General features: G+C 55.0%; 1 protein-coding gene and 1 long non-coding RNA gene across 3 annotated transcripts in view; both read left to right on the forward strand.

Moving 5' to 3' along the window:
• The window catches only part of LOC142908178 (uncharacterized), a 37,197-nt gene extending 19,926 nt beyond the window's left edge, over positions 1 to 17,271 (forward strand). The window contains exons 2-3 of one of the 2 annotated variants that reach the window (XR_012931629.1): positions 11,991 to 12,073; positions 17,038 to 17,271. This is a non-coding gene — a long non-coding RNA (uncharacterized LOC142908178). Of the gene's footprint in view, positions 1 to 11,990; positions 12,074 to 16,540; positions 16,672 to 17,037 lie in introns of those variants that run through there. The other variant, XR_012931628.1, reaches the window with a different exon arrangement.
• A 2,117-nt stretch (positions 17,272 to 19,388) lies between these two features.
• The window catches only part of LOC142908179 (polyamine-transporting ATPase 13A2-like), a 31,222-nt gene continuing 30,878 nt past the window's right edge, over positions 19,389 to 19,732 (forward strand). Inside the window, exon 1 of the mRNA XM_076058498.1 lies at positions 19,389 to 19,551. The gene's annotated coding sequence lies outside the window, so the exon portion shown is untranslated. The remainder of the gene's footprint in view (positions 19,552 to 19,732) is intronic.

The following is a 19,732-nucleotide window of genomic DNA, read 5'->3' on the forward strand; positions in this document are numbered from 1 at the left end:
TGTCTCTGACACGGCCATCGTGAACCCCCTGAGAGAGAGAGACACCCAGACCCAGGCTCTCAGTGTCTCTGACACGGCCATCGTGAACCCCCTGAGAGAGAGAGACACCCAGACCCAGCCTCTCAGTGTCTCTGACACGGCCATCGTGAACCCCCTGAGAGAGAGACACCCAGACCCAGGGTCTCAGTGTCTCTGACACGGCCATCGTGAACCCCCTGAGAGAGAGAGACACGCAGACCCAGGGTCTCAGTGTCTCTGACACGGCCATTGTGAACCCCCTGAGAGAGAGAGACACCCAGACTCAGGGTCTCAGTGTCTCCGACACGGCCATTGTGAACCCCCTGAGAAAGAGACACCTAGACCCAGGGTCTCAGTGTCTCCGACACGGCCATTGTGAACCCCCTGAGAGAGAGAGACACCCAGACCCAGGGTCTCAGTGTCTCCGACACGGCCATCGTGAACCCCCTGAGAGAGAGAGACACCCAGACCCAGGGTCTCAGTGTCTCTGACACGGCCATCGTGAACCCCCTGAGAGAGAGAGAGACACCCAGACCCAGGGTCTCGGTGTCTCTGACACGGCCATCGTGAACCCCCTGAGAGAGAGAGACACCCAGACCCAGGGTCTCAGTGTCTCTGACACGGCCATTGTGAACCCCCTGAGAGAGAGAGACACCCAGACTCAGGGTCTCAGTGTCTCCGACACGGCCATTGTGAACCCCCTGAGAAAGAGACACCTAGACCCAGGGTCTCAGTGTCTCCGACACGGCCATTGTGAACCCCCTGAGAGAGAGAGACACCCAGACCCAGGGTCTCAGTGTCTCCTACACGGCCATCGTGAACCCCCTGAGAGAGAGAGACACCCAGACCCAGGGTCTCAGTGTCTCTGACACGGCCATTGTGAACCCCCTGAGAGAGAGAGAGAGACACCCAGACCCAGGGTCTCAGTGTCTCCGACACGGCCATCGTGAACCCCCTGAGAGAGAGAGAGACACCCAGACCCAGGCTCTCAGTGTCTCTGACACGGCCATCGTGAACCCCCTGATAGAGAGACACCCAGACCCAGGGTCTCAGTGTCTCTGACACGGCCATTGTGAACCCCCTGAGAGAGACACCCAGACCCAGGGTCTCAGTGTCTCCGACACGGCCATCGTGAACCCCCTGAGAGAGAGAGAGACACCCAGAGCCAGGGCTCGAACCCAGCCTCTCAGTGTCTCCGACACGGTCATTGTCACGGGTTTGCACTTTTGGGTTGGTATGTGCAGAATGCCGTGATACAACTGTGACGTGGAACTCCAGGTAGCCTGGCCAGTGAGCCCACGTCAAAGGTGTGTGTGTGTGTACACGTGTGTGTGTGTGTACACGTGTGTGTGAGTATACGTGTGTACACGTGATGTGTGTGCACGTGTGTCTGGACGTGTGTGTGTGCGTGTGTGTGTACACGTGTGTGTGCAGGTGTGTGTGTACACGTGTGTGTGAGTATACGTGTGTACACGTGATGTGTGTGCACGTGTGTGTGTGTACACGTGTGTGTGTGCACGTGTGAGTATACGTCTGTACACGTGTGTGTGTGTACACGTGTGTGTGTGTACACGTGTGTGTGTGTGTACACGTGTGTGTGTGTACACGTGTGTGTGTGCACACAGCACTTGCCCCTACAGTCTGTTAAGGCTATACGGGGGATCTTTATCTTTCTGTGCACGTGTTTGGACGTGTGTACACGTCTGTGTGTACACGTGTGTGTGTGCGCGTTTGTACACGTGTGTGTAAGTACACGTGCTGATGCTGCTGCTGATGATGCTGATGATGCTGCTGATGCTGCTCTTCTTCATAGGTGCTGTTCCACGCTACGAACAGCACTTGCCCCAAGTAGTCTTTGTGTGGGTGTACACGTGCGTGGGGGATTGTGAGTGTGTGTGTACTGTGGGTGTACACGTGTGTGTGTGTGATTTTGTGGGTGATAGTGTGTGTGGGTGATAATGTGTGTGTGTACTGTGGGTGTGATTGTGTGTGTGTACTGTGGGTGTACACGTGTGTGTGTGGGTGATAGTGTGTGTGTACGTGTGTGTGATTGTGTGTGTGTACTGTGGGTGTACACGTGTGTGTGTGATTGTGTGGGTGATAGTGTGTGTACGTGTGTGTGTGTCATTGTGTGGGTGATAGTGTGTGTGTGTGTACGTGTGTGGGTGATGGTGTGTGTGTACTGTGTGTGTACACAATGTGTGTGGGATTGTGTGTGTGATTGTGTGTGTGTGTGTACACAATGTGTGTGAGTGTGTGTGTACGTGTGTGGGTGTACACGTGTGTGTGTGTGATTGTGTGGGTGATAGTGTGTGTGTGTGTACACAATGTGTGTGATAGTGTGTGTGTGTGTGTACTGTGGGTGTACACGTGTGTGTGTGTGTGTAACCTACAGCGCCACACCTATTACCATTATTAGGGGAAAGGTGATCCAATCTCCGACCCCTAGGAACAGGTTTGCAGATTTGCTGAGCATTTCTGTGAGGTCCTGGGGGAGGGGGAATCCCTCAGCCAGGAAAACATCGTGGCACAAAGTGCGGATGACCCTGCTGAGGCTGCGGTGCCTCAAATATTGGAAGAAGTCATCCCCCTGTGAGTGGCTGGCTGAGGTGCCATCCATTGAGGAAGTACTGAAGGCGATCCAGAGTCTGAGACCTAGGAAAGGCAGCGGGCAGAGACGATCTCCCAAGCGAAATGCTGAGGGAGGGTGGCGTTTGTGCACAGGCTGCCCTACGTGACATCAAAACAACAGCCTGGACCACTGGACGAGTTCCGCAGGATTGGAAGGATGCCCTGATTGTCCCCATCTTGTGTGATTGTGTGTGTGATAGTGTGTGTGTACGCGTGTGTGTGTGTGATAGTGTGTGTGATAGTGTGTGTGTGTACGCGTGTGTGTGTGATAGTGTTTGTGTACGTGTGTGTGTGTGATAGTGTTTGTGTACGTGTGTGTGATAGTGTGTGTGATAGTGTGTGTGATAGTGTGTGTGTACACGTCTGTGTGTGAGTGTACAGTCTGTACACGTCAGTACACGTGTGTGTGTGTGATAGTGTGTGTGATAGTGTGTGAGTACACGTCTGTGTGCGAGTGTACACGTCTGTACACGTCAGTACACGTGTGTGTGTGTGTACGTGTGTGTGTACGTGTGTGTGTGTGATAGTGTGTGTGATAGTGTGTGTGATAGTGTGTGTGATAGTGTGTGTGTACACGTCTGTGTGTGAGTGTACACGTCTGTGCACGTCAGTACACGTGTGTGTGTGTGTACGTGTGTGTGTGATAGTGTGTGTGATAGTGTGTGAGTGTGATAGTGTGTGTGATAGTGTGTGTGTGTGTACACGTCTGTGTGTGAGTGTACACGTCTGTACACGTGTGTGTGTACGTGTGTGTGATAGTGTGTGTGTGTGATAGTGTGTGTGATAGTGTGTGAGTGTGTGTGTGTACACGTATGTGTGCGAGTGTACACGTCTGTACACGTCAGTACACGTGTGTGTGTGTACGTGTGTGTGTACGTGTGTGTGTGTGATAGTGTGTGTGATAGTGTGTGTGTGTACACGTCTGTGCGTGTGTGTACACGTCTGTACACGTCAGTACACGTGTGTGTACACGTCTGTACACGTGTGTGTACACGTCTGTACACGTGTGTGTACGTGTATGTGTGTACACGTGTGTGTGTGTACACGTCTGTACACGTGTGTGTGTGTGTGTACACGTGTTGCTGCTGACGCTGCTGCTGATGATGCTGATGCTGACGGTGCTCGCCTTCATAGGTGCTGCTCCACGCTACGAACAGCACTTGCCCCAAGCAGTCTGTCACGGCTATACGGGGGATCTTTGTCTTTGTGGGTGTACACGTGTGTGTGTGTGTGATAGTGTGTGTGTGTACACCTGTGTGTGTGTACACGTGTGTGTGTGTACACCTGTGTGTGTGTGATAGTGTGTGTACTGTGTGGGTGTACACGTGTGTGTGTGTGTGATAGTGTGTGTGTGTACTGTGTGGGTGTACACGTGTGTGTGTGTACACGTGTGTGTGTGTGTGTGATAGTGTGTGTGTGTACTGTGTGGGTGTACACGTGTGTGTGTGTACACGTGTGTGTGTGTGTGATAGTGTGTGTACTGTGTGGGTGTACACGTGTGTGTGTGTGTACACGTGTGTGTGTGATAGTGTGTGTACTGTGTGGGTGTACACGTGTGTGTGTGTGTACACGTGTGTGTGTGTGTGATAGTGTGTGTACTGTGTGGGTGTACACGTGTGTGTGTGTGTGATAGTGTGTGTACACGTGTGTGTGTGATAGTGTGTGTACTGTGTGGGTGTACACGTGTGTGTGTGATAGTGTGTGTGTGATAGTGTGTGTGTGTACACGTGTGTGTGTGTGATAGTTTGTGATAGTGTGTGTACTGTGTGGGTGTACACGTGTGTGTGTGTGTGATAGTGTGTGTGATAGTGTGTGTCTTCAATCCCCGCTCACGGCCAACACCACCACGTGACGATTATCTGAACCGGTCCCGGGCTTCCCCTAGGTCGACTCAGCCTCAAATGAGTACCTGGTGCGGTGTGTAAACATCGCCACTGGGGAGACAAAGGCGGTCGGGCGTGGTGCTGGCCACCCACCCCCTCGAGTACCGTTTCTGCCTTCATAGGTGCTCGCTAACAGCACTTGCCCCTACAGTCTGTTAAGGCTATATGGGGGATCTTTGTCTTCAATCCCCGCTCACGGCCAACACCACCACGTGACGATTATCTGAACCGGTCCCGGGCCTCCCCTAGGTCGACTCGGCCTCAAATGAGTAGCACCATGGTGCGGTGCGTAGTGAACATCGCCACTGGGGAGACAAAGGCGGCCGGGCGTGGTGCTGGCCACCCACCCCCTCGTATACCGTGCCGGCCTTCATAGGCGCTGCTGTTAGCTAACAGCACTTGCCCCTGCAGCCTGTTAGAGGCTACACGGGGGAGCTTTGTGTGTGTGTGTGGACACGTGTGTGTGTGTGTGGACACGGTATGTAGAGAATGTCGTGAAACTACTCTGACGTTAAAGACCAGGGAGTCTGGCCAGAGAGCCAACATCAATGGTGAGTGGCGTGCGTAAGTACGTGTGTGTGTACACGTATGTGTGAGTGTGTGTACACGTGTGTGTGTGTGTGTACACGTGTGTATGTACACGTGTGTGTGTACACGTGTGTGTGTGTGTACACGTGTGTGTGTGTGCGCGTGTGTGTACACGTGTGTACGTGTGTGTGTACACGTGTGTGTGTGTACGTGGGGAGCGATAGTGTAGCGGTTAGCGCTACGCTGCACTATGAACCTGGCGACCAGGGTTCGATTCCCGCTCACGGCCAACACCAGTGACGATTATCTGAACCGGTCCCGGGCCTCCCCTAGGTCGACTCAGCCTCAAATGAGTACCTGGTGCGGTGTGTAAACATTGCCACTAGGGAGACAAAGGCGGTCGGGCGTGGTGCTGGCCACCCACCCCCTCGTGTACCGTTCCGGCCTTCATAGGTGCTCGCTAACAGCACTTGCCCCTACAGTCTGTTAAGGCTATATGGGGGATCTTTGTCTTTGTGTGTACAAGTGTGTGTGTACAAGTGTGTGTGTGTACAAGTGTGTGTGTACAAGTGTGTGTGTACAAGTGTGTGTGTACGTGTGTGTACGTGTGTGTACGTGTGTGTGTGTACACGTGTGTGAGTGGGGAGCGGTGGTGCAGTGCGCGCTGTGTGTGTGTGTGGGGAGCGGTGGTGCAGTGGTTAGCGCACTGTGTGAGTGTGGGAGGCAGTGGTGCAGTGGTTAGCGCGCGGTATGTGTGTGTGTGGGGAGCGGTGGTGCAGTGGTTAGCGCACTGTGTGTGAGACTTCTAGAGATGCGTAGATACCCAAAGAGACCCAGAGATCTCCGTCGTGACTCATCGAGAAGACCCGTGGCTTCTCCGCATGTAATTTGTTATCCGCAGGAGGTCGTGGGTTCTATCACGACCCTGACGAGATGTTAACTACCTCGCCTGGTACACAGGAGGTCGTGGGCTTGATCCCGACCCTGACGAGATGTTAACTACCTCGCCTGGTATACACAGGAGGTCGTGGGTTCGATCCCGGCCCTGATATGTTAACTACCTCGCCTGGTACACAGGAAGTCGTGGGGTCGATCCCGGCCCTGATGAGATGTTAACTATCTCGCCTGGTACGCAGGAGATCGTGGGTTCGATCCCGACCCGAATGAGATGTTAACTACCTCGCCTGGTACACAGGAGGTCGTGGGGTCGATCCCGGCCCTGATGAGATGTTAACTACCTCGCCTGGTATGCACAGGAGGTCGTGGGTTCGATCCCGGCCCTGATATGTTAACTACCTCGCCTGGTACACAGGAAGTCGTGCGGTCGATCCCGGCCCTGATATGTTAACTACCTCGCCTGGTACGCAGGAGGTCGTGGGCTTGATCCCGACCCTGATGAGATGTTAACTACCTCGCCTAGTATGCAGGAGATCGTGGGTTCGATCCCGACCCTGGTGAGATGTTAACTACCTCGCCTGGTACGCAGGAGGTCATGGGTTCGATCCCAACCTTGATGAGATATTGACTACCTCGCCTGGTACGCAGGAGGTCGTGGGTTCGATCCCAACCTTAATGAGATGTTAACTACCTCGCCTGGTACGCAGGAGGTCGTGGGTTCAATCCCGACCTGAATGAGATGTTAACTACCTCGCCTGGTGTACAGGAGGTCGTGGGTTCGATCCCGACCCTGATGAGATGTTAACTACCTCGCCTGGTACGCAGGAGGTCATGGGTTCGATCCCGACCCGAATGAGATGTTAACTACCTCGCCTGGTACGCAGGAGGTCGTGGGGTCGATCCCGGCCCTGATGAGATGTTAACTACCTCGCCTGGTACACAGGAGGTCGTGGGTTCGATCCTGACCCGAATGAGATGTTAACTACCTCGCCTGGTACGCAGGAGGTCGTGGGTTCAATCCTGACCCTGACGAGATGTTAACTATCTCGCCTGGTACGCAGGAGATCGTGGGTTCGATCCCGACCCGAATGAGATGTTAACTACCTCGCCTGGTACACAGGAGGTCGTGGGGTCGATCCCGGCCCTGATGAGATGTTAACTACCTCGCCTGGTATGCACAGGAGGTTGTGGGTTCGATCCCGGCCCTGATATGTTAACTACCTCGCCTGGTACACAGGAAGTCGTGGGGTCGATCCTGGCCCTGATGAGATGTTAACTACCTCGCCTGGTACGCAGGAGGTCGTGGGCTTGATCCCGACCCTGATGAGATGTTAACTACCTCGCCTAGTATGCAGGAGATCGTGGGTTCGATCCCGACCCTGGTGAGATGTTAACTACCTCGCCTGGTATGCAGGAGGTCGTGGGGTCGATCCCGGCCCTGATGAGATGTTAACTACCTCGCCTGGTACGCAGGAGGTCGTGGGTTCGATCCCAACCTTGATGAGATGTTAACTACCTTGCCTGGTACACAGGAGGTCGTGGGTTCAATCCCGACCCTGACGAGATGTTAACTACCTCGCCTGGTACACAGGAGGTCGTGGGTTCGATCCCAACCTTGATGAGATATTGACTACCTCGCCTGGTACGCAGGAGGTCGTGGGTTCGATCCCAACCTTAATGAGATGTTAACTACCTCGCCTGGTGTACAGGAGGTCGTGGGTTCGATCCCGACCCTGATGAGATGTTAACTACCTCGCTTGGTCTACAGGAGGTCGTGGGTACGACCCCGACCCTGATGAGATGTTAACTACCTCGCCTGGTACGCAGGAGGTCGTGGGTTCGATCCCGACCCTAACGCCTGCTGCTGCTGCTGTATTTGGAGTCTCTCTCTCTCTCTCCCCATGGCCGTGTGGATTTTTTTCCCGTGTCCTCCAGTTCATCCCTCCACATTTGTAATCAATGTTTTGGGGTCATTTGTCTGTTGCTGCTGCTGCTACTGCTGCTACACATTTCCACGTGGATGATAAGCCACTTTCTGCTGAACTATCGTACGTGGGCCTTACCTGGTCAAATACAAATTAGAAGTGATTCCCAATGTACTTTTTGGTTATATTCGGTAAAGTCACGTAGCTTAAAAAAAACAAAGAGTATGGATCCTTGCAGTCACGAAAGCTTCAAATCTAGAATTGATTCCCAATGTGTACGTGCGTATGTGGGTAAGTAGACATCGCCACTGGGGGAGACAAAGGCGGCCGGGCGTGGTGCAGTGTGCTAACCAGCCACCCCAATCTTTGCTCTCTGTGTGTCACAGGGCTGTTACTCGCTACTGCTGGCAGCACTTGCCCCGACAGTCTGTCGAGAGGCTACACGGGGGACCTTTGTCTGTGTTTGTACTGCATTGAGGAAGTGGGTGAGCGGGTGAGAGGGTGAGAGGGTGTGTGGGCGAGTGAATGAGTGGTTGGGTGAGTTGGTGAGTGAGTGGTTGTGTGGGTGGGTGGGCGAGTGGGTGGGTGGGTGAGCGGGTGGGTGGGTGAGCGGGTGGGTGGGTGAGCGGGTGGGTGGGTGGTGAGCGGGTGAGTGGGCGTGTGGGCGAGTGAGTGGTTGGGTGAGTTGGTGAGTGAGTGGTTGTGTGGGTGGGTGGGTTAGTTGAGCGGGTGAGTGGTTGGGTGAGTTGGTGAGTGAGTGGTTGTGTGGGTGGGTGGGTTAGTTGAGCGGGTGAGTGGGTGTGTGGGCGAGTGAGTGAGTGGTTGGGTGAGTTGGTGAGTGAGTGGTTGGGTGGGTGGGTGAGCGGGTGAGTGGGTGTGTGGGCGAGTGAGTGAGTGGTTGGGTGAGTTGGTGAGTGAGTGGTTGTGTGTGTGGGCGAGTGAGTGAGTGGTTGGGTGAGTTGGTGAGTGAGTGGTTGGGTAGGTGGGTGAGGGGGTGAGTGGGTGTGTGGGCGAGTGAGTGAGTGGTTGGGTGAGTTGGTGAGTGAGTGGTTGGGTGGGTGGGTGGCTGAGCGGGTGAGAGGGTGTGTGGGCGAGTGAGTGAGTGGTTGGGTGAGTTGGTGAGTGAGTGGTTGTGTGGGTGGGTGGGTGGGTGAGCGGGTGAGTGGGTGTGTGGGCGAGTGAGTGGTTGGGTGAGTTGGTGAGTGAGTGGTTGTGTGTGTGGGCGAGTGAGTGAGTGGTTGGGTGAGTTGGTGAGTGAGTGGTTGGGAGGGTGGGTGAGGGGGTGAGTGGGTGTGTGGGCGAGTGAGTGGTTGGGTGACTTGGTGAGTGAGTGGTTGGGTGGGTGGGTGGGTGAGCGGGTGAGTTGGTGTGTGGGCGAGTGAGTGGTTGGGTGAGTTGGTGAGTGAGTGGTTGTGTGGGTGGGTGAGTGGTTGTGTGGGTGGGTTGAGTGGGTGAGTGGTTGGGTGAGTTGCTGAGTCAGTGGTTGGGTGAGTTGGTGAGTGAGTGGTTGGGTGAGTTGGTGAGTGAGTGGTTGTGTTGGTGAGTGAGTGGTTGTGTGGGTGGGTGGATGGGTGAGTGGGTGAGTGGTTGGGTGAGTTGGTGAGTGAGTGATTGTGTGGGTGGGTGAGTGGTTGTGTGGGTGGGTGAGTGAGTTGGTGAGTGAGTGGTTGGGTGAGTTGGTGAGTGAGTGGTTGGATGAGTTGGTGAGTGAGTGGTTGTGTGGGTGGGTGAGTGGTTGTGTGGGTGGGTGGATAGGTGAGTGAGTGAGTGAGTGGTTGGGTGAGTCGGTGAGTGAGTGGTTGGGTGAGTTGGTGAGTGAGTGGTTGTGTGGGTGGGTGGATAGGTGAGTGGGTGGGTGGATGGGTTGGTGAGTGAGTGGTTTGGTGAGTAGGTGTGAGTGAGTGGTTGTGTTGTGTGGGTGGGTGGATGGGTGAGTGGGTGGGTGGATGGGTTGGTGAGTGAGTGGTTGGGTGAGTAGGTGTGAGTGAGCGGTTGTGTTGTGTGGGTGGGTGGATGGGTGAGTGGTTAAGTGGGTGACTGCGTGTGTGGGTGCGTGAGTGAAATCGGTATGTGCGTGTGTGTGTGTGTGTGTGGAGGGAGACAAAGGCGGCCGGGCGTGGTGGTGGTGGTGGTGGTGTCCACCCACCCCCCGCAGTGCCGTACCCTTCCTAGGCGATGGTGCTGCTTGCTACTGCTGGCGGCACTTGCCCCTGACAGTCTGCTGAGAGGCTACGCGGGGGACCTTTGTCTGTACGCGGAGCTTCTTTCACACGTAGCCACCCGCGCCAATTGGAGTTGCAGGGGATTGAGAAGAGCAACACACGGAAACACAGCAACACAACAACGCAGTTCTGAAGAACCGTACTTGCTCCAACCCCCACCCACCCCCGCCCACAGAGTCTGCTGAGAGGCTATGCGGGGGACCTTTGTGTCTCTGTTGTAAGCGTGTACGTTGAACCTATTTCGCACCGTGCGTAGCTAACCGTGCTGATCTGTGGGTGTCTCTATGGGTGTCTGTGGGTCTCTGTGTATGTACGTAAGTTGAACGTCTTTCGCACCGTGGGTAGCTAACCATGCTGATCTGTGGGTGTCTCTATGGGTCTCTATGGGTGTCTGTGGGTCTCTGTGTATGTACGTAAGTTGAACCTATTTCGCACCGTGCGTAGCTAACCGTGCTGATCTGTGGGTGTCTCTATGGGTGTCTGTGGGTCTCTGTGTATGTACATAAGTTGAACGTCTTTCGCACCGTGGGTAGTCAACCATGCTGATCTATGGGTGTCTCTATGGGTCTCTATGGGTGTCTGTGGGTCTCTGTGTATGTACGTAAGTTGAACGTCTTTCGCACCGTGGGTAGCTAACCATGCTGATCTGTGGGTGTCTCTATGGGTCTCTATGGGTGTCTGTGGGTCTCTGTGTATGTACGTAAGTTGAACCTATTTCGCACCGTGCGTAGCTAACCGTGCTGATCTGTGGGTGTCTCTATGGGTGTCTGTGGGTCTCTGTGTATGTACATAAGTTGAACGTCTTTCGCACCGTGGGTAGTCAACCATGCTGATCTATGGGTGTCTCTATGGGTCTCTATGGGTGTCTGTGGGTCTCTGTGTATGTACATAAGTTGAACGTCTTTCGCACCGTGGGTAGTCAACCATGCTGATCTATGGGTGTCTCTATGGGTCTCTATGGGTGTCTGTGGGTCTCTGTGTATGTACATAAGTTGAACGTCTTTCGCACCGTGGGTAGTCAACCATGCTGATCTGTGGGTGTCTCTATGGGTCTCTATGGGTGTCTGTGGGTCTCTGTGCATGTACGTAAGTTGAACGTCTTTCGCACCGTGCGTAGTCAACCGTGCTGATCTATTGGTGTCTCTATGGGTGTCTGTGGGTCTCTGTGTATGTACGTAACTTGAACCTATTTCGCACCGTACGTAGCTAACCGTGCTAATCTATGGGTGTCTCTATGGGTCTCTATGCGCCTGGGTGTCTCTATGGGTGTCTGTGGGGTGTCTGTGGGTCTCTGTGTATGTACGTAAGTTGAACTTCTTTCACACCGTACGTAGTCAACCATGCTGATCTATTGGTGTCTCTATGGGTGTCTCTATGGGTGTCTGTGGGTCTCTGTGTATGTACGTAAGTTGAACGTCTTTCGCACCGTACGTAGCTAACCATGCTGATCTGTGGGTGTCTCTATGGGTCTCTATGGGTGTCTGTGGGTCTCTGTGCATGTACGTAAGTTGAACGTCTTTCGCACCGTGCGTAGTCAACCGTGCTGATCTATTGGTGTCTCTATGGGTGTCTATGGGTCTCTGTGTATGTACGTAACTTGAACCTATTTTCCACCGTACGTAGCTAACCGTGCTAATCTGTGGGTGTCTCTATGGGTCTCTATGCGCCTGGGTGTCTCTATGGGTGTCTGTGGGTCTCTGTGTATGCACGTAACTTGAACGTCTTTCGCACCGTGCGTAGTCAACCGTGCTGATCGATGGCGGTGAGGGGGGGGGGTGGCTAAAACCATAAACTAAACACAGCAACACGAAGCTGTTCTCAAGAAGCGCACTTGGCCGTTGAGAGGCTACGTGGGGGACCTTTGCCTGTGCTTGCACCCCCCGCAGTGAGGAGGAGGCTGTTGGACACCAAGCAGATGGCCAACTACGGCGTCGCCCGCACGGAGCCGATGGCACCACAGCAGCAGATGGTGAGAGAACGGTGGGCCGGGGAGGAGAGACTCGGGGTGTAGTAGAGACGCGGGGTGTAGCAGAGACGCGGGGTGTAGTAGAGACGCGGGGTGTAGTAGAGACTCAGGGTGTAGTAGAGACGCGAGGTCTAGTAGAGACTCAGGTTGTAGTAGAGACTCGGGGTGTAGTAGAGACTCAGGGTGTAGTAGAAAGTCAGGCTGTAGTAGAAACTCAGGGTCTAGTAGAGACTCGGGGTGTAGTAGAGACTCGGGGTCTAGTAGAGACTCAGGGTGTAGTAGAGACTCTGGGTGTAGAGAGACGCAGGGTGTACTAGAGACTCTGGGTGTAGTAGAGACTCGGGGTCTAGTAGAGACTCAGGGTGTAGCAGAGACTCAGGGTGTAGTAGAGACTCAGGGTGTAGTAGAGACTCAGGGTGTAGTAGAGACTCGGGGTGTAGTGGAGACTCGGGGTGTAGCAGAGACTCAGGGTGTAGTAGAGACGCGGGGTCTAGTAGAGACTCAGGGTGTAGTAGAGACTCAGGATGTAGTAGAGACTCAGGGTGTAGTAGAGACTCAGGGTGTAGTAGAGACGCGGGGTGTAGTAGAGACTCGGGGTGTAGTAGAGACGCGGGGTCTAGTAGAGACTCAGGGTGTAGTAGAGACTCAGGGTGTAGTAGAGACTCAGGGTGTAGTAGAGACTCAGGTTGTAGTAGAGACTCAGGGTGTAGTAGAGACTCAGGGTGTAGTAGAGACGCGGGGTGTAGTAGAGACTCGGGGTGTAGTAGAGACTCAGGGTGTAGTAGAGACTCAGGTTGTAGTAGAGACTCAGGGTGTAGTAGAGACGCGGGGTGTAGTAGAGACGCGGGGTCTAGTAGAGACGCGGGGTGTAGTAGAGACTCAGGGTGTAGTAGAGACTCAGGCTGTAGTAGAGACTCAGGGTGTAGCAGAGACTCAGGGTGTAGTAGAGACTCAGGGTGTAGAGACTCGGGGTGTAGTAGAGACTCAGGATGTAGTAGAGACTCAGGGTGTAGAGACTCGGGGTGTAGTAGAGACTCAGGATGTAGTAGAGACTCAGGGTGTAGAGACTCGGGGTGTAGTAGAGACTCAGGGTGTAGTAGAGACTCAGGGTGTAGTAGAGACGCGGGGTGTAGTAGAGACTCGGGGTGTAGTAGAGACTCAGGGTGTAGTAGAGACGCGGGGTGTAGTAGAGACTCAGGGTGTAGAGACTCAGGGTGTAGTAGAGACGCGGGGTGTAGTAGAGACTCAGGGTGTAGAGACTCGGGGTGTAGTAGAGACTCGGGGTCTAGTAGAGACTCAGGGTGTAGTAGAGACTCGGGGTGCAGTAGAGACGCGGGGTGTAGTAGAGACTCAAGGTGTAGTAGAGACTCTGGGTGTAGTAGAGACTCAGGGTGTAGTAGAGACGCGGGGTCTAGTAGAGACTCAGGGTGTAGTAGAGACTCAGGGTGTAGTAGAGACTCAGGGTGTAGTAGAGACGCGGGGTCTAGTAGAGACGCGGGGTCTAGTAGAGACTCGGGGTGTAGTAGAGACTCAGGGTGTAGTAGAGATGCGGGGTGTAGTAGAGACGCGGGGTGTAGTAGAGACTCAAGGTGTAGTAGAGACTCTGGGTGTAGTAGAGACTCAGGGTGTAGTAGAGACGCGGGGTCTCGTAGAGACTCGGGGTGCAGTAGAGACGCGGGGTGTAGTAGAGACTCAGGGTGTAGAGACTCGGGGTGTAGTAGAGACTCGGGGTCTAGTAGAGACTCAGGGTGTAGTAGAGACGCGGGGTGTAGTAGAGACTCAGGGTGTAGTAGAGACTCGGGGTGTAGTAGAGACTCGGGGTGCAGTAGAGACGCGGGGTGTAGTAGAGACTCAAGGTGTAGTAGAGACTCTGGGTGTAGTAGAGACTCAGGGTGTAGTAGAGACGCGGGGTGTAGTAGAGACTCAGGGTGTAGTAGAGATGCGGGGTGTAGTAGAGACTCAGGGTGTAGTAGAGACGCGGGGTGTAGTAGAGACTCAGGGTGTAGAGACTCAGGGTGTAGTAGAGACGCGGGGTGTAGTAGAGACTCAGGGTGTAGAGACTCGGGGTGTAGTAGAGACTCGGGGTCTAGTAGAGACTCAGGGTGTAGTAGAGACTCAGGGTGTAGTAGAGACTCAGGGTGTAGTAGAGACTCGGGGTGCAGTAGAGACGCGGGGTGTAGTAGAGACTCAAGGTGTAGTAGAGACTCTGGGTGTAGTAGAGACTCAGGGTGTAGTAGAGACTCTGGGTGTAGTAGAGACTCAGGGTGTAGCAGAGACGCGGGGTGTAGTAGAGATGCGGGGTGTAGTAGAGACTCAGGGTCTAGTAGAGACTCAGGGTCTAGTAGAGACTCAGGGTGTAGTAGAGACTCAGGGTGTAGTAGAGACTCGGGGTGTAGTAGAGACTTGGGGTGTAGTAGAGACTCGGGGTGTAGTAGAGACTCAGGGTCTAGTAGAGACTCAGGGTCTAGTAGAGACTCAGGGTGTAGTAGAGACTCAGGGTCTAGTAGAGACTCAGGGTGTAGTAGAGACACGGGGTCTAGTAGAGACTCAGGGTGTAGTAGAGACTCAGGGTCTAGTAGAGACTCAGGGTCTAGTAGAGACTCAGGGTCTAGTAGAGACTCAGGGTGTAGTAGAGACTCGGGGTGTAGTAGAGACTCAGGGTGTAGTAGAGACTCGGGGTGTAGTAGAGAGGCGGGGTCTAGTAGAGACTCAGGGTGTAGTAGAGACTCAGGATGTAGTAGAGACTCAGGGTGTAGTAGAGACTCAGGGTGTAGTAGAGACGCGGGGTGTAGTAGAGACTCGGGGTGTAGTAGAGACGCGGGGTGTAGTAGAGACTCAGGGTGTAGTAGAGACGCGGGGTGTAGTAGAGACGCGGGGTGTAGTAGAGACTCAAGGTGTAGTAGAGACTCAGGGTCTAGTAGAGACTCAGGGTGTAGTAGAGACGCGGGGTGTAGTAGAGACGCGGGGTGTAGTAGAGACTCAGGGTGTAGTAGAGACTCAGGGTCTAGTAGAGACTCAGGGTGTAGTAGAGACGCGGGGTGTAGTAGAGACTCAAGGTGTAGTAGAGACTCTGGGTGTAGTAGAGACTCAGGGTGTAGTAGAGACTCTGGGTGTAGTAGAGACTCAGGGTGTAGCAGAGACGCGGGGTGTAGTAGAGATGCGGGGTGTAGTAGAGACTCAGGGTCTAGTAGAGACTCAGGGTCTAGTAGAGACTCAGGGTGTAGTAGAGACTCAGGGTGTAGTAGAGACTCGGGGTGTAGTAGAGACTTGGGGTGTAGTAGAGACTCGGGGTGTAGTAGAGACTCAGGGTGTAGTAGAGACTCAGGGTCTAGTAGAGACTCAGGGTGTAGTAGAGACTCAGGGTCTAGTAGAGACTCAGGGTGTAGTAGAGACACGGGGTCTAGTAGAGACTCAGGGTGTAGTAGAGACTCAGGGTCTAGTAGAGACTCAGGGTCTAGTAGAGACTCAGGGTGTAGTAGAGACTCAGGGTCTAGTAGAGACTCAGGGTGTAGTAGAGACTCGGGGTGTAGTAGAGACTCAGGGTGTAGTAGAGACTCGGGGTGTAGTAGAGACGCGGGGTCTAGTAGAGACTCAGGGTGTAGTAGAGACTCAGGGTGTAGTAGAGACTCGGGGTGTAGTAGAGACGCGGGGTCTAGTAGAGACTCAGGATGTAGTAGAGACTCAGGGTGTAGTAGAGACTCGGGGTGTAGTAGAGACGCAGGGTGTAGTAGAGACTCGGGGTGTAGTAGAGACGCGGGGTCTAGTAGAGACTCAGGGTGTAGTAGAGACTCAGGGTCTAGTAGAGACTCAGGGTGTAGTAGAGACTCAGGGTGTAGCAGAGACTCAGGGTGTAGTAGAGACTCAGGGTGTAGAGACTCGGGGTGTAGTAGAGACTCAGGATGTAGTAGAGACTCAGGGTGTAGAGACTCGGCGTGTAGTAGAGACTCAGGATGTAGTAGAGACTCAGGGTGTAGTAGAGACGCGGGGTGTAGTAGAGACTCGGGGTGTAGTAGAGACGCGGGGTGTAGTAGAGACTCAGGGTGTAGTAGAGACTCAGGGTGTAGTAGAGACTCTGGGTCTAGTAGAGACTCAGGGTGTAGTAGAGACTCAGGGTGTAGAGACTCGGGGTGTAGTAGAGACTCAGGATGTAGTAGAGACTCAGGGTGTAGAGACTCGGGGTGGCAGACAGGAGGTACGCTGGCGCTGTGTGTGTCACGTGTCTCTGTGTGTCTCCACGCTGGGCCTGTCTCTGTGTGTCACCCTGTGTGTGTCACCCTGTGTGTGTGTCACCACCCCAGGTGCAACGTGGCAGACAGGAGGTACGCTGGCGCTGTGTGTGTCACGTGTGTCTGTGTGTGTGTCTCTGTGTGTCACCCTGTGTGTCTGTGTGTGTGTCTCTGTGTGTGTGTCTGTGTGTCTCTGTGTGTGTGTCACGTGTGTCTGTGTGTCTCTGTGTGTGTGTCACTCCAGGTGCTACGTGGCAGACAGGAGGTCCGCTGGCGTTGTGTGTGTCACGTGTGTCTGTGCGTCTCCACGCTGGGCCTCTCTCTGTGTGTGTGTCACCCTGTGTGTGTGTCACCCTGTGTGTCTGTGTGTGTCACCCTGTGTGTGTGTCACCCCAGGTGCTACGTGGCAGACAGGAGGTTCGCTGGCGCTGTGTGTGTCACGTGTGTCTGTGCGTCTCCACGCTGGGCCTGTCTCTGTGTGTGTCACCCTGTGTGTCACCCTGTGTGTCACCCTGTGTGTCACCCTGTGTGTCTCTGTGTGTGTCACCCTGTGTGTCACCCTGTGTGTCACCCTGTGTGTCACCCTGTGTGTCACCCCAGGTGCTACGTGGCAGACAGGTTCGCTGGCGCTGTGTGTGTCACGTGTCTCTGTGCGTCTCCACGCTGGGCCTGTCTGTGTGTGTGTGTGTCACCCTGTGTGTCTCTGTGTGTCTCTGTGTGTGTCTCTGTGTGTCACCCCAGGTGCTACGTGGTAGACAGGAGGTTCGCTGGCGCTGTGTGTGTCACGTGTGTCTGTGCGTCTCCACGCTGGGCCTCTCTCTGTGTGTGTGTGTCACCCTGTGTGTCTCTGTGTGTCTCTGTGTGTCTCTGTGTGTGTCTCTGTGTGTGACCCCAGGTGCTACGTGGTAGACAGGAGGTTCGCTGGCGCTGTGTGTGTCACGTGTCTCTGTGTGTCTCCACGCTGGGCCTCTCTCTGTGTGTGTCACCCTGTGTGTCACCCTGTGTGTCACCCTGTGTGTCACCCTGTGTGTGTCTCTGTGTGTGACCCCAGGTGCTACGTGGCAGACAGGAGGTTCGCTGGCGCTCTGTGTGTCACGTGTCTCTGTGCGTCTCCACGCTGGGCCTCTCTCTGTGTGTCACCCTGTGTGTCACCCTGTGTGTCACCCTGTGTGTCACCACCCCAGGTGCTACGTGGCAGACAGGAGGTTCGCTGGCGCTGTGTGTGTCACGTGTGTCTGTGTGTCTCCACGCTGGGCCTCTCTCTGTGTGTGTCACCCTGTGTGTCTGTGTGTCTCTGTGTGTGACCCCAGGTGCTACGTGGCAGACAGGAGGTTCGCTGGCGCTGTGTGTGTCACGTGTGTCTGTGCGTCTCCACGCTGGGCCTCTCTCTGTGTGTGTGTCACCCTGTGTGTCACCCTGTGTGTCACCCTGTGTGTGTGTCTGTGTGTCTGTGTGTCTCTGTGTGTGTCACCACCCCAGGTGCTACGTGGCAGACAGGAGGTTCGCTGGCGCTGTGTGTGTCACGTGTGTCTGTGTGTCTCCACGCTGGGCCTGTCTCTGTGTGTGTGTCACTCTGTGTCTCTGTGTGTGTCACGTGTGTCTGTGTGTGTGTCACCCTGTGTGTCACCACCCCAGGTGCTACGTGGCAGACAGGAGTTACGCTGGCGCTGTGTGTGTCACGTGTGTCTGTGTGTCTCCACCCTGGGCCTCTCTCTGTGTGTGTGTCACCCTGTGTGTGTGTCACCCTGTGTGTGTGTCACCCTGTGTGTCTCTGTGTGTGTCACGTGTGTCTGTGTGTCTCTGTGTGTGTGTCTGTGTGTCTCTGTGTGTGACCCCAGGTGCTACGTGGCAGACAGGAGGTTCGCTGGCGCTGTGTGTGTCACGTGTGTCTGTGCGTCTCCACGCTGGGCCTCTCTCTGTGTGTGTGTCACCCTGTGTGTCACCCTGTGTGTCACCCTGTGTGTGTGTCTGTGTGTCTGTGTGTCTCTGTGTGTGTCACCACCCCAGGTGCTACGTGGCAGACAGGAGGTTCGCTGGCGCTGTGTGTGTCACGTGTGTCTGTGTGTCTCCACGCTGGGCCTGTCTCTGTGTGTGTGTCACTCTGTGTCTCTGTGTGTGTCACGTGTGTCTGTGTGTGTGTCACCCTGTGTGTCACCACCCCAGGTGCTACGTGGCAGACAGGAGTTACGCTGGCGCTGTGTGTGTCACGTGTGTCTGTGTGTCTCCACCCTGGGCCTCTCTCTGTGTGTGTGTCACCCTGTGTGTGTGTCACCCTGTGTGTGTGTCACCCTGTGTGTCTCTGTGTGTGTCACGTGTGTCTGTGTGTCTCTGTGTGTGTGTCTGTGTGTCTCTGTGTGTGACCCCAGGTGCTACGTGGCAGACAGGAGGTTCGCTGGCGCTGTGTGTGTCACGTGTGTCTGTGTGTCTCCACCCTGGGCCTCTCTCTGTGTGTGTGTCACCTTGTGTGTCACCCTGTGTGTCTCTGTGTGTCTCTGTGTGTGTCTCTGTGTGTTACCAGGTGCTACGTGGCAGACAGGAGGTTCGCTGGCGCTGTGTGTGTCACGTGTGTCTGTGTGTCTCCACCCTGGGCCTCTCTCTGTGTGTGTGTCACCCTGTGTGTCTCTGTGTGTCTCTGTGTGTCTCTGTGTGTGTCTCTGTGTGTTACCAGGTGCTACGTGGCAGACAGGAGGTCCGCTGGCGCTGTGTGTGTCACGTGTCTCTGTGTGTCTCCACCCTGGGCCTCTCTCTGTGTGTGTGTCACCCTGTGTGTCACCCTGTGTCTCTGTGTGTGTGTCACCCTGTGTGTCTCTGTGTGTCACCCTGTGTGTCTCTGTGTGTCTCTGTGTGTGTCTCTGTGTGTTACCCTGTGTGTGACTCCAGGTGCTACGTGGCAGACAGGAGGTTCGCTGGCGCTGTGTGTGTCACGTGTCTCTGTGCGTCTCCACCCTGGGCCTCTCTCTGTGTGTGTGTCACCCTGTGTGTCACCCTGTGTGTCACCCTGTGTGTCTCTGTGTGTGTGTCACCCTGTGTGTCACCCTGTGTGTGTGTGTGTGTCACCCTGTGTGTCTCTGTGTGTCACCACCCCAGGTGCTACGTGGCAGACAGGAGGTCCGCTGGCGCTGTGTGTGTCACGTGTGTCTGTGTGTCTCCACCCTGGGCCTCTCTCTGCTCCTCTTCCACTGGCGCCCTTCCTGGGGCCTACGCCTCAGGAGCCGAGCCTGCGGCCTCGCCCAGGCCACCCACGTGCTGATCAAGGTCACGTGAGGGGGGGTCACGTGGGGGGGTGGGGTCACGTGGGGGTCACGGGGGGGTGGGGGGTCACGAGGGGGGGTTGGGGGGTAACTGGGGGTGGGGGGTCACGGGGGGGGTGGGGGTTACAGGGGGGGGGTGGGGGGTCACGTGGGGGGTCACGAGGGGGTCACGTGGGGGGGAGTGG

Source organism: Petromyzon marinus (assembly GCF_048934315.1).
Source record: "Petromyzon marinus isolate PM22_M1 ecotype Great Lakes invasive population chromosome 75 unlocalized genomic scaffold, UKy_Petmar_22M1.pri1.0 chr75_unloc.5, whole genome shotgun sequence".
Lineage (NCBI taxonomy): Eukaryota > Metazoa > Chordata > Hyperoartia > Petromyzontiformes > Petromyzontidae > Petromyzon > Petromyzon marinus.